Genomic DNA, 12,051 nt, shown 5'->3' with positions numbered 1-12,051 from the left:
CTGATATCCTACAGTGGACATAAAGAGGCAAACAAATATCTTTTTTTTTTCTTGCATTAATATAACTTTTGAAGTCTGGTCATTTAGAATTCATCTTCATCTTCGATTTTTATTTTTGTTTTTTATGGTGCGTTGCATCTATTTTACGTATGTCATGTTATCATGATATGAATGTCGAAAGTGTATGGTTAAGTTATGTTTCATACTAGTTTTTTTATTTAACATAACTCCTTTGGCATTACGGATTATATAATTTTTGTGGGTACATTTTTTAGTAATTGAAGTAAAAATATGGTCATGATAACTTGTCTTTAAACTTGTTGTTCACATATACCGACCAAATCAACAAATTTGTACCCCAAGAACAATTAATAATCCTCAGAGTTTTCATATGTTGAAGATTAGTATATAATAAGTAGTTGTTTTCTTTTCGACTGCTGTCTCAGCAACTTAAGGCACCACATTCTCACTTTTAATTGCACCAAAACAACAGTCATAGAAGATAACTAGTTTAATTTCAGTTACGAAAAATCTATTTACCTCAGTATTAAAACTTTGCAAAGAGTGATCACAGAGAGATTGCAAATGTACTTTAAAACTGTTTTATGCAACTATGTAGATGGTATCTAACATTTGTGTCATATGCATCTCCAACAGTATTCCCTCAACATTTTCCTATGATTTAAAGATTTAATCCTGCATTTATATTTGAATACATTTGATTTGAATTATTGTATGTAAGGTTTTCATAAGTGTAACTGCATTACTTTATATGGTCATTGAACGCTTAAGAGTGAACTGAGTTTCTTCATGTTAACTACCATTTAGACATTTTTAAACTCTTTTTCAGTGTTTTATTTTAGAAATCACATTTTTCCACATTTAGACATGATCATATCTAAGCGTTTATAATTAGTGAAACAAAATTTCTGCTTGAGTCACTTGTTTCAGCTGAAGTTAGCAAATTTCATCTGTGTTTTGCACATTAAATAAATGAAATTATTTGTCGAAAACCCTACACTATTAGTTTTTAACTCTAGCTGCATTTTCTTAATATCTAGTATCAGTAATATAAGGTTGAAACTGTATTTAGGTCAATTCGCAAAATCTGTTTATTTTGATTTAATTTAAGGATATACTTAGGTGAAGTTAGGTGAAAATTAATAAATTAAGAATTTAAAATTGATACTATAAGCTGGTAGAACATTCATTAAGGATGAAAATAAGCTAATAATATTGATAGGTCATGAACCTCGTTTTCAATATAATTGAGATTTAAAATATGGTGGGAAAAGGCTGACTCGAACTTTTACCTTATATTTGCTAAGGTATTATTTGGTCTCAAAACAAAAGAAAGAAAATCAAGAATTTTCTAAAATTTTGGTAAATGACCTTTCATGAGCTATTAAGGGCATACGATACAGTTTTGATCCCGTATTTAAAGTTTGATGAAAATTTCCATATAGGCTATTTTTTGCCTGATTAAATCAAATATGTAATAAAAAATATACCTTCATGTGCTACTTTTTTAGTTTAATGAGGTCGAAATTTGGCATATTTGCTCAAAATTCGGAATTGTGGACGTATTTGTCCTTTCGAAAGAAAGACATAACTTTTTTGTTTTAAAAGATAAACACAAATTGGTTTTTTGTTAAATAATTTGTAACTTCTGTATTTCATAACATGCATAAGTATCCTAAACATTTATGCTTTTTTTATTCAGAAATAATTCATATTTATCAAATGGTCATAAATTGAGGAAAAAAAGTCACTGTTTGCTGTATATTTATCAAAATTAAAAAAATTGCACAATTAACAGTTTTATAAAATTTGGTCCAAATAATCTCCCTGTAAAATGAAACAAAATGTCGTTTTGAAAAATAGGGGTCCATGCGCTCGTTTTCAAATTAAATCAGTTTGATAAAAAACAGCTGACAAAATGCATCTTTTCCCGATATGTTACAGTTTGACGTCGCGAAAATAACATTTTACGTTAGCAACGTCATTACTTCCCCTGTAACTGTATCGTATGCCCTTAAGTCTTATATAAAAAATATAAATGAGTGGTATGGGGCAAAATATTTTATATTGTATTGTTTTGAAAAACACCAAGGAGTCCGAACATTTTACACAAATTCCAAAACCTCACCTCAGTTCATCCTTAAGAGAACTCACCTTATTCCTAACTATGTGTTACACTAACAGCAGTATCTCATAATAGCACCATACTACAGATGACCTGAAACGATTTTTTTGGTTATACTTTGTAAGCAGATTTAACTTTTATACGGTCTATGTCTCTGTTCATAAAAATAAACAGTATTTTGTCTTATCAAAGACGTATGATCCATCCAATCAAAATCCAAAAATATCATAATGTTCCAAACGATTGACTGAGTTTTACTACAAACATGTATAGACATTATCTAAAAAAAAATCTTTTTTTTTAAATCATAAAATTCAAATTATTCGGAAATAGTGTATTCCCCTTATCTAATTCACCGACAGGTGTTCAGTTGCCATGATAGCCTTCATTAGAAATTCGGCAATCGAACAGCGCTATTGGGATGGGACAAAAATCGGATGATGGATCAAAGAGTTAACCCGTCAGAGAAAAAGATAGTCATAACAGATTCAATGAAATATAATAGTTCACCAAATTATTGAAAAAAAATTATGAAAAATTAATTTATCATTTGAAATAAATAACATAACTTTAGAATAAATAACATAACTTTATTATCTCCCTTATTATCTGCTTGCTACATGTTTCCTGTTGATTGATAACCTAGGTCATGATTGATAACCAATCAACTGTATAAATAAATCAAAGTAGATAAGCAGCAAATTAAAGTCTTCAACCAACAATCACCGAATGGAATATGTTTGTTAATAATCGTAACAAATGTGATAATTGTAATTTTTTGAGTATATATATAAAAGCAGAAAAGGCATGATGTCGAATGATCCAACTATTCACAAAAGTTCAATTGAAGTCTATGTAAGCAATAATAGGTATCTACACGACCTTCAATAGCGCAGATGCATCATGCATTTGGTTCAACAATTTTCTTACATTAACTCTTCACAAACTCGCTGCATATGACTACCATGAATTCAATGATAGTCATTAACTTCAATTTGCAATCAAAACATATTCCTTTTTTCTTGTATTTCATTCAACGTAATCATTGTTGTTTTTTAAAACTGTATTCGTTCTTGTTGAGTATAATTCCTGAATTGTTCTAGTTATCAGTTGTGCAAATTCTTATTGTTGGAGATTGCACTCCGATATCTTGTATTGGTTAATATCTTTTGTATGCATGTTTTTACAAATAGGATTTTTATATGAGATATTTATTTGAGATTTTTATATTAGATTTCTATATGAGATTTTTATATGAGAATTATATTTGAGATTTATATATGTGAGTTTTATATGAGATTTTTATCCAAGTTGCTGAATCAACTTCTAGTGAACTGTGTGACATTATGTATTATAGACGTAAGGTTTTTCAATTTTTTTACAGCATATTATTTTCTCTTACATTTCTGATGACGGATTGCATATGAAGAAGCAACATTTATATATTTTGAACTTATATCTCTTATTGTTATGGTTGTCTCTTTTGATGAATTCATAAGAATCATAGTCCATGTATTCTCTGATGTTTTCTTTTGACTTTTTGACTATGAAAACACTATGATACATAATGCTGAGCTGCATTATTTTCAATTTACGTTTTTTTTCATTCTGTTGATGTTTTGTTCTAGTTGAACAGATAATAATTTATAAACAGACACTATTTTCATACTTTTTTTTTCTAGCAAAATAAATAATTAGTAACGAAAGTGTTGATTCTCTACTAAGTACTCATTAATTTGTTTAATACATTTGTTAGAAAACATAAGCTGAAATGATGGTTGTGATCTAGTTTATAATTTAGTATATAAAATCAAAATTCGAACATACATGTTTTGTCTGTAGTGCATATTTTGGAAGGAGGATACAAATGTGTATTGCATGTGAATTCCAATGCCATTCATAAGCCCTTTTGTGTCATGCCTTAGTTCTATTTTAAGTCAACCAACATTAACATGGATGTCAATAATGATAAGATATTGAGTCAGTCAATGTCACAAAAGGTTAATATCATATCATTTGATTTTCTTGTAACAAGGTTAAAATTCAAGATTTATCGAACATTGGGAAATGTATAGGTATCCATATATTGTATATGTAATCCTTGATCTCACGATTATCCGTGACTGGTCCGATAGCGATGGTTGTGTGTCTATTCTCTAGTAAATATACACAATCTAGAAATAAAAATAAACATGATAATTATGACTGAAATTATTAAAAGATTCCGTCAAAAAGTTGTTCTACAGACAATTCAAGACATCTTTAAATCGATACCCAATTATCTTGAACATTTAATGAACTGGACATAATACAAATATAATCAGGTGCGCAGATAAGAAAATATATCAGATTCTAGGTATTTCAGGTTATCAAAGGAAACCCGTATTACACTTTAAAATTATTGCGCGTGTTTTTAGTGTTAATTTTGGGAATTTTCCTGTGGAACTTATTATCTGTTAAATAATGTGTCATGTTTTACAGTGATTTATGTACTGTAAACATATTATTAGGCTGGAAGGACGACGAAAAGGTGTTATTACTAGAAATTCCTCTTGTAACAAGGAATGGATTTTGGACTAAGCGACTCAGATCTAATCGTTGAAAGGCTGCTTCTGTTTTTACTACTATGGTTGTTGTGCTCTTTTATTAAAAGTTGTCTCTGCTTAGATACCTGGAAAAAAAGAGTAAGATCCCTACTACCAATATGTGTTTGAGCTAATCTGACCCAAACAACATAACTGTCAGATGACTGGTAAAATGGCGGAATTTCACTATTTGTTTTCAAAAAGTATAAATCTATTCTCATAACTATGATATGATGAAGAATAGTTATCAAAGGTACCAGGCTTAAAATTTGTAAAATCATCAGTTCGTTAATTTTACGGACGCCATCACGAGTTGGTTGACCGTTATGGAATGTCTTTTATAAAGATAAAATCGAATATGTTCCTTATGTCGTAACTTCAATCCCGTTCCCTTTCCACGAATATGATGACCTACCGAATTAAGACTTTTTACCTTTATTTGTGACATGTTGACCTATTTTGTTTGTTTGTTTTGTTCACGCATGATTATCAATTATTGTTTTGATCATAATTTAATTAGAAAACGTTATCAGAGGCTAAAACGAATGCATCCATCGTTGTCGAATTTTCTTATTTAACTGATGTTTGCGCTGTTTAAGAGGTTCGTGCGGTTTATAAACTGGGCGGGATTTCATTTGTTAGACACAGTAAGGGGATATTTAGCAGATTCTCATAAAAGAAATCTAAAAGTAAAAAGTATTAATTAAACTCATCATAGATACGAGGATTCAAATTTAATATTTACGCCAGACACGCGTTTCGTCTACAAAAGACTCATCAGTGATGCTCGAATCAAAAATGTTATAAAAGGCCAAATAAAGTACGAAGTTGAAGAGCATTGAGGATCAAACAATTCCTAAAAGTTTTGCCAAATACAGCTAAGGTAATATATTCCTCTGGTAGAAAAGCCTTAGTTTTTTTTTCAAGAATTCAAAGTTTTGTTTACAGTTTATTTATAATTATAAACACATAAATAATAACTCAATTCAACACAGAAGTGCTAAAGTGCTAAAAGGTTGCATAAATTTCTTGATCAGTAAAAGCTGCGATAGATTAAAACAGATATTTCATATATTTTGTATAGTTGTGCGATGTTTCGTAAATTATATCATAGTCTTTGGCGGAACCCCTCGGCAACCCCAATCGACTTGAACTCCTGCGGTTATTACCAGGGATTGGCCCAAAACTATGTCATAATTAACGAAACACTGCAAAATTATACAAAAGATATGACATATCTATAACTTGTGAAGTTGCAAGCTGAACTCTCTAGGTTAAATTGAAAGGTACACGGTGCCCTACAGTCGGAACACAAAAACGTGAGCAAATATCTGAGGGGAACCGGTGTACACCGAATGGTATATATATTATGATTAACTATTAACACCTTTAGTGCATCAGGGCTGGAACATGTACTAAATATTTTGTTACATCTTGTGATTTGGTTTTTTGGGCAATCTTCAATGGCAGTCAACAGTAGGGTTTAAGAACATCTTTTTTGGATTCGAGCGTCACTGATGAGTCTTTTACAGACGAAACACGCGTCTGGCGTATATACAACATTTAGTCCTGGTATCTATGATGAGTTTATTGCAACATTCACTGCTATCAAATTCACACCTGTAAGCTTGCAAATCTATACTTAGACCCCTAAGAAATTTTGAAAAAGTGTACATGAACGCTTTATTTTTATGTGGTATTGAAAATCTAATATAAATTTTAAAATAAATGTAAAAGTAAGAGAGGTTACATTTCATCATTTACAGCGATACAATTTGTATATAATATATGTAATATGAATTAGTGTTCTGTTGACGCAAACTCGAATTATTACAATGTTTAAAAGTAACGCAAGATAAAACACTTTGTTGAATATACATGTATAATCACTGGAGTAGTCACACATGAGACAAGGATAAACCCAATATTACAAATTCTCTTTAACACAATATAACTACTGTTTACCAAGACAAAGCTACAAAGAAAAAAAGCAAAGAGAACAATGTCAAGTTTTCAATTTTGATAAAGGGAGTTAACCCAAAGTAACACCAAGATGAAAAGTCTACACACATATATACATACTTTATAATATCTACATTGTACAAAGAAAGGTCTTGTCTGTTCATAGTTACATATGCTTGTTATGTACTTATTGTCATAAATAGTGTCATATTCTATTATTTTTTTTTACTTGTATGCATTAAAATGTACCTGTTTACATTTTCAAATCTTAGCCATAGTGTCTACATACTATTTTTCTATCCCAGAAAACGGGATAAATTATTATTATATATAGATCAACTGTCAGAATTTTGTCAAATCTAGGTCATACATTCTTTTTTTATCTTTTATAAATTTACAAATTCTAGTTTTCATAATATGATGGGGATACATACCAAGAGAGACAACTCTTGTCTACCTACATTTCCATGTACAACCCATACACTATCATACAAAAGTTATTAAGGATGCTCGATGGTATCCAAATTTCAGAAACAAATTTAACTCTTTTATTTCCATTAAAAATGTATTTTTTGCTTTATTAGTTCTTACTTTTTATCATATGGTACAAAATCATTCAAATAAATCAATTCGTTTTGGCCCAAGATGACTTTTAAAATGTATGTATCACTGAAAAAGCTCAAAATTATCTTCCTTTGGTGCACACATGCCATTTTTGGCATTAACATTGAAATATCTTTTTTGATTGATCGGTGACCTATTTTTTTATTATTATTATTTTCAAATTAGCTGTTATTAAACTTAACTATAGTAAAATTTTAGCGATTTCTGTAATTTAGTTCTTTTTTCATTTCGAAATTACCTAATTTTCTCCTATTAGTTCAACAGAAAAGGCAGATTGTGAGCGTAAATGAACGGTGACCCCATTTTTTTATTTTATATTTCTATGAAGTATAATATAAAATTCATTTATGGAAAAATATAGTGAAATCCTATATCAAAAAAAAATGTTAGGTTTAGACCCGCGAACCCTCTCAAGTTACTTTGAAATTCATTCTTTTTTTCTCATTTAATTATTAAACACAACTAATATATTACAACTACATCATATCTAACAAAAATAAGTCCACATATATAAAATTGATTAATGGATTGGAAAGTTATTCATATAATTTTTCGTACATAAAGACAGTGCATCGTAAGCCGCTAATGGCAGGTTGGTATAATTGTACATGTTATTTGAATGCTTATGTTTAAAACTGCAATATATTGTATTTCATGTATATGTACGAAGTTGTACTTTAGAATAAATATATCTATCTCACTATCTATCTAAATATAAACAATACGATACACATTTTACATATTGGTACGTCACAATCAATGCAGTAAAATGTGAAATTTTCGTCATGTTCTTTGCATAACAGTTTTTCTTCCGGGTTAATATTTCCCAACTAAGCACCGGTATTAAAGATTTTACCTATATCTGCCGTCGCAATATTGGGTTATCACTTTAATACCAGTGACTAAGGAAGGTATGATTTCTACTTATTTTTTTTTTTACCTTAAATGTAAAGTTTTACAATTATCACACAGCCACTGGTCACATTGTTTATAACTGTCCTTTTTAGGTCCACTCCACTCATGCAGATATAACAAGACTTCGATGCGGATTTTGTCATTGCTATATATATATATTATTTATTCTGGTATCACCTAAGTTAGACAAAGGTATACAGAAAAAAACCCATTAGTTTACATTACATTGCATATATTAGGACAAGCAAAATCACTAAAACATTTGCATTATAAGAACGTGTATCATATATAGACGATGTGACGCATATCACCATGGCCTCCATGAGAGCTTGAACTTCGACCTCAAGATTAAAATACTGGATTTTACGGAAACTGGATTTGCAATCTTGCGTTCCCAATGAGTGGGCTTCCCCTGCATCAGTAAGTTCTGTCGACGTGAAACAAATATAAAAAAAAACACAATCAAGGCAAAGCTGATACATATATAAAACAGATACAAATTAATAGAATTTATATATAAAAAATAAAAAAAATATTAAGTTAATCAATGTGACTTTGCTTTGTTAAATGAATATATAGACTTAGTATTCAATTTTTGATATACTTATATTTATTTTCTTTTGTTTTGTGCCGATTTTTTTGTGATGCATTTTGTCGGGTTATGTAATGTATTTCGGTTGTTTCCTGTAATTAGTTAATACTTCTGATTTATTATATATCTTTGGTGTAGTCATTTTATAAGATTTACTGTTTGCAAAAGTATAAATTATTCTAAATGATAGGGATGTTCTGGTACCTAACAGAAACTCCTGGCCGTTTTTGTCACATCTTTTTTGAACTTTTGGTCCTCAATGCTGTTCAACTTTGTACTTGTTTCGGCTTTCAAACTTTTGTAAATAGGCGTCACTAGTAAGTCTTGTGTGGACAAAATGCACTTCTGGCGTATTAAAATTTAAAACTTGTTGCCTTTTGTTAGCTATTATTCGTGTGTTTCTTTGTTAATTGTGTTCTCCTATTTATTCATATTGTAGTCGTGTAATGTTGTGTTGTCATTTTAATGGTATAATTCACATGACCATTAAAGAGGGAGGTTTGGCATGCCACAAAACCAGGTTCAACCCACCATTTTTTCCTTTAAAAATGTCCTGTACCAAGTCAGGAATATGGCCCTTGTAATATTATAGTTCGTTTCTGTGTGTGTTACATTTGTACGTTGTGTTTTCGTTGTGTCGTTCATGTATTTGGTTTTGATGTTATATTTGTTATTCTCATATGATTTTGTCTAATGCTTAGTCCTTTTTTGTGTGTGTTACATTTTAATGTTGTGTCGTTGATCTCCTCTTATATTTAATGCTTTTCCCTCAGTTTTACTTTGTTACCCCGATTTAGTTTTTTGTCCGTGGATTTATGAGTTTTGAACAGCAGTATACTACTGTTACCTTTATTTGTATATCATATACAGGTATATCAATATTAACTTCATGCACTACAATTTTTTTTTCGTTTAGTATCGGACATATTGTCTTTGCGGGAACAAACTCAAAAACCAACGTTATCCAAAAGTACCAGATTCAGATTGTAACATGGCATGTGCTGGTGAAACAAATCGTATGTGTGGAGGTGCCTCTAGAAACTCAATATATTTAGGTAACTAAATCAAATAAGTGTTTTGCCCATCAAAAATAAAATTTTATAAATGTGAATATTTTTATTAAGAAATATTTAGAAATATCACATATATATCATTCTTCGGATCAATATAGCACCTGATTTCACTCCCGGTTTTTAGTGGAGTTCGTGTTGTTTCTTATTTATCATTTATAACTATTGATGTAAATGTCCCTTGGTTTTGTGAGTCTTTATTTACTCCTTGGTTTTGATTGTTATTGTCTTTCAAAGAGAAACTTATCCACCGGAAACAAGGCATGTACAAAGAAGAAACTTTCGTATTGAAAGCGGTTGTTTAAATAATTTACATAAATATGCATAATGTAAATTTCCTAATTCTTGTTCATTCATAAAAACATTTAACACGTTTAACATGTATCAATTCGAAACTTTTATCGGAACATTGCTGTTTTAAACGTTCTAATTGTTTCAAAAACACTAACTACAACGCTGAAACTACTAGGAATTCGCTCCCAATACTTATTTTTCTTCAATTCTTTATTGGTTGATTGTGCTTCTTTGTGACATATTTGTTTGTTTTTATAATGATTAAGATAAATATATAATAACACAATGTTGATTTCTGTACCCCTATTTTGACATTTTAACCTGGTGTGTCAGTTTCTTTTGTTCACACATCTTTGTCAATACAAGTAAGAGGTTTAGCTAGCCATAAAACCAGTTTCATTTCCTAAATAAGAAAATGCCTGTACCAAGTCAGGAATGTGACATTCGTTATTCATTTGTTTGAAGTGTTGGAGCTTTTGATTTTGCCATAGATTGTTGAATTTCCGTTTTGAATTTTCCTTGGGATTCAGTATTTTTGTGAGTTTACCTTTTCGTGGTAATGGACATTTATTTTTTGTTTTTATTTTTGAAATTGAACGCATATTGTATTATTAATTTTTAGTAAAACCGTAATAGAAAACAGAAATACAGAAAAGACACAGAAGAAGAGTATGACAATAAAATAAAAGCACTTGTTTGTTTGTTTGTTGAATGTTGATGACAGCCAAGGACTGGGGACGATCAATAACGTATTCAGATTGCTTGTTATTTTGTCTTTTAATTGATGTGTTTTGTCGTATTACCCATATCTCCTGTTATTATTATCATTATATCTAAATCAAGAAGAAATATCTTGTTTTTTCACAAGGGACTGCTGTAGTAGAAATACATAATTTGAATTCAGTATACTCTATCGGGTATTTTCAATTGATTCTCAACATATGAGTCAGAGTAGTGAAAGTGAAATACTTCATTGACTGCTATATATAACAGCAATGAATAGTGTACAGGGTTGAAAAGTTCTAATAAACTATTGAGTCTGCTTCAGTAATAAGCTGTGGGTACGCCTTATTTAGTCAAAACGTTTTTGATAAAGTTATAACAGATAACGGGATTAATTTTTTTATGTTTGCGTCGAACGTTCGTTTCTTCTACAAAAGACTCATCGAATGACGCTCGAATATTTTATTTTATTAAAAATGGCAAATTAAGTATGAAATTGAACAGCATTCCATAAACAAATATTCATCCCCGAGGTCAATTGACTATAATTTGTGGTGGAAATGTGAAATTCCTATATGATGTAAGCTTTTGTTGTATCATGTTCCCTCATCCTGTTTCGAATATATCAATAGATTGTACATGACGAACTAGGGATGGACGTGTAAAACAATTATTCAAAAATATTATATTAGAGCTACCTGGTATATATATAAGTTTAGTATATTTAATATTTACTGACATTTAATGGATGATCTTCCGCCCAAAATACTAAAACCTCAAACATAAGGTCATTACCTAAAAAAAATGTCGACCTATCTTCAAGGCTGCTAATGGTATAGTTTGCTTGCATTTAAGCCGTTATACATCGATTCATTATTCGGTGAGCAGGGAAACTGACCTGGCTTAATTAAAGGAAATAGTAGTATACATGCTCGAAAGTCATAAATCGATTGAGAGAAAACAAATCCGGGTTACAAACTAAAACTGAGGTAATACTATATGAGGAAAACAACGTAACAACAGAAACACTCTAGTGCAACAGACAAAACAAAACGACAATGCCACACACATTTAAAGCAACTAAAAAAAACTGTCATTTTGCAGATATGGAACAGGACATTTTAAAGAAAAAATGGTGGG

The 12,051-nt window shown here is 30.1% G+C and overlaps 1 long non-coding RNA gene across 1 annotated transcript; it reads left to right on the top strand.

Moving 5' to 3' along the window:
• Nucleotides 1–9,744: 9,744 nt before the first annotated feature.
• Nucleotides 9,745–10,884, top strand: LOC143043529 (uncharacterized). The gene is made up of 2 exons (XR_012968443.1): nucleotides 9,745–9,879; nucleotides 10,811–10,884. It is a non-coding gene; the product is annotated as an uncharacterized LOC143043529 (long non-coding RNA).
• Nucleotides 10,885–12,051: the final 1,167 nt, after the last annotated feature.

The sequence above is a fragment of the Mytilus galloprovincialis genome, chromosome 8, assembly GCF_965363235.1.
Source record: "Mytilus galloprovincialis chromosome 8, xbMytGall1.hap1.1, whole genome shotgun sequence".
In the NCBI taxonomy this organism is placed as follows: domain Eukaryota; kingdom Metazoa; phylum Mollusca; class Bivalvia; order Mytilida; family Mytilidae; genus Mytilus; species Mytilus galloprovincialis.
Note: the sequence above shows the minus strand (reverse complement) of the source record. Positions and strands in the feature narration are given on the sequence as shown.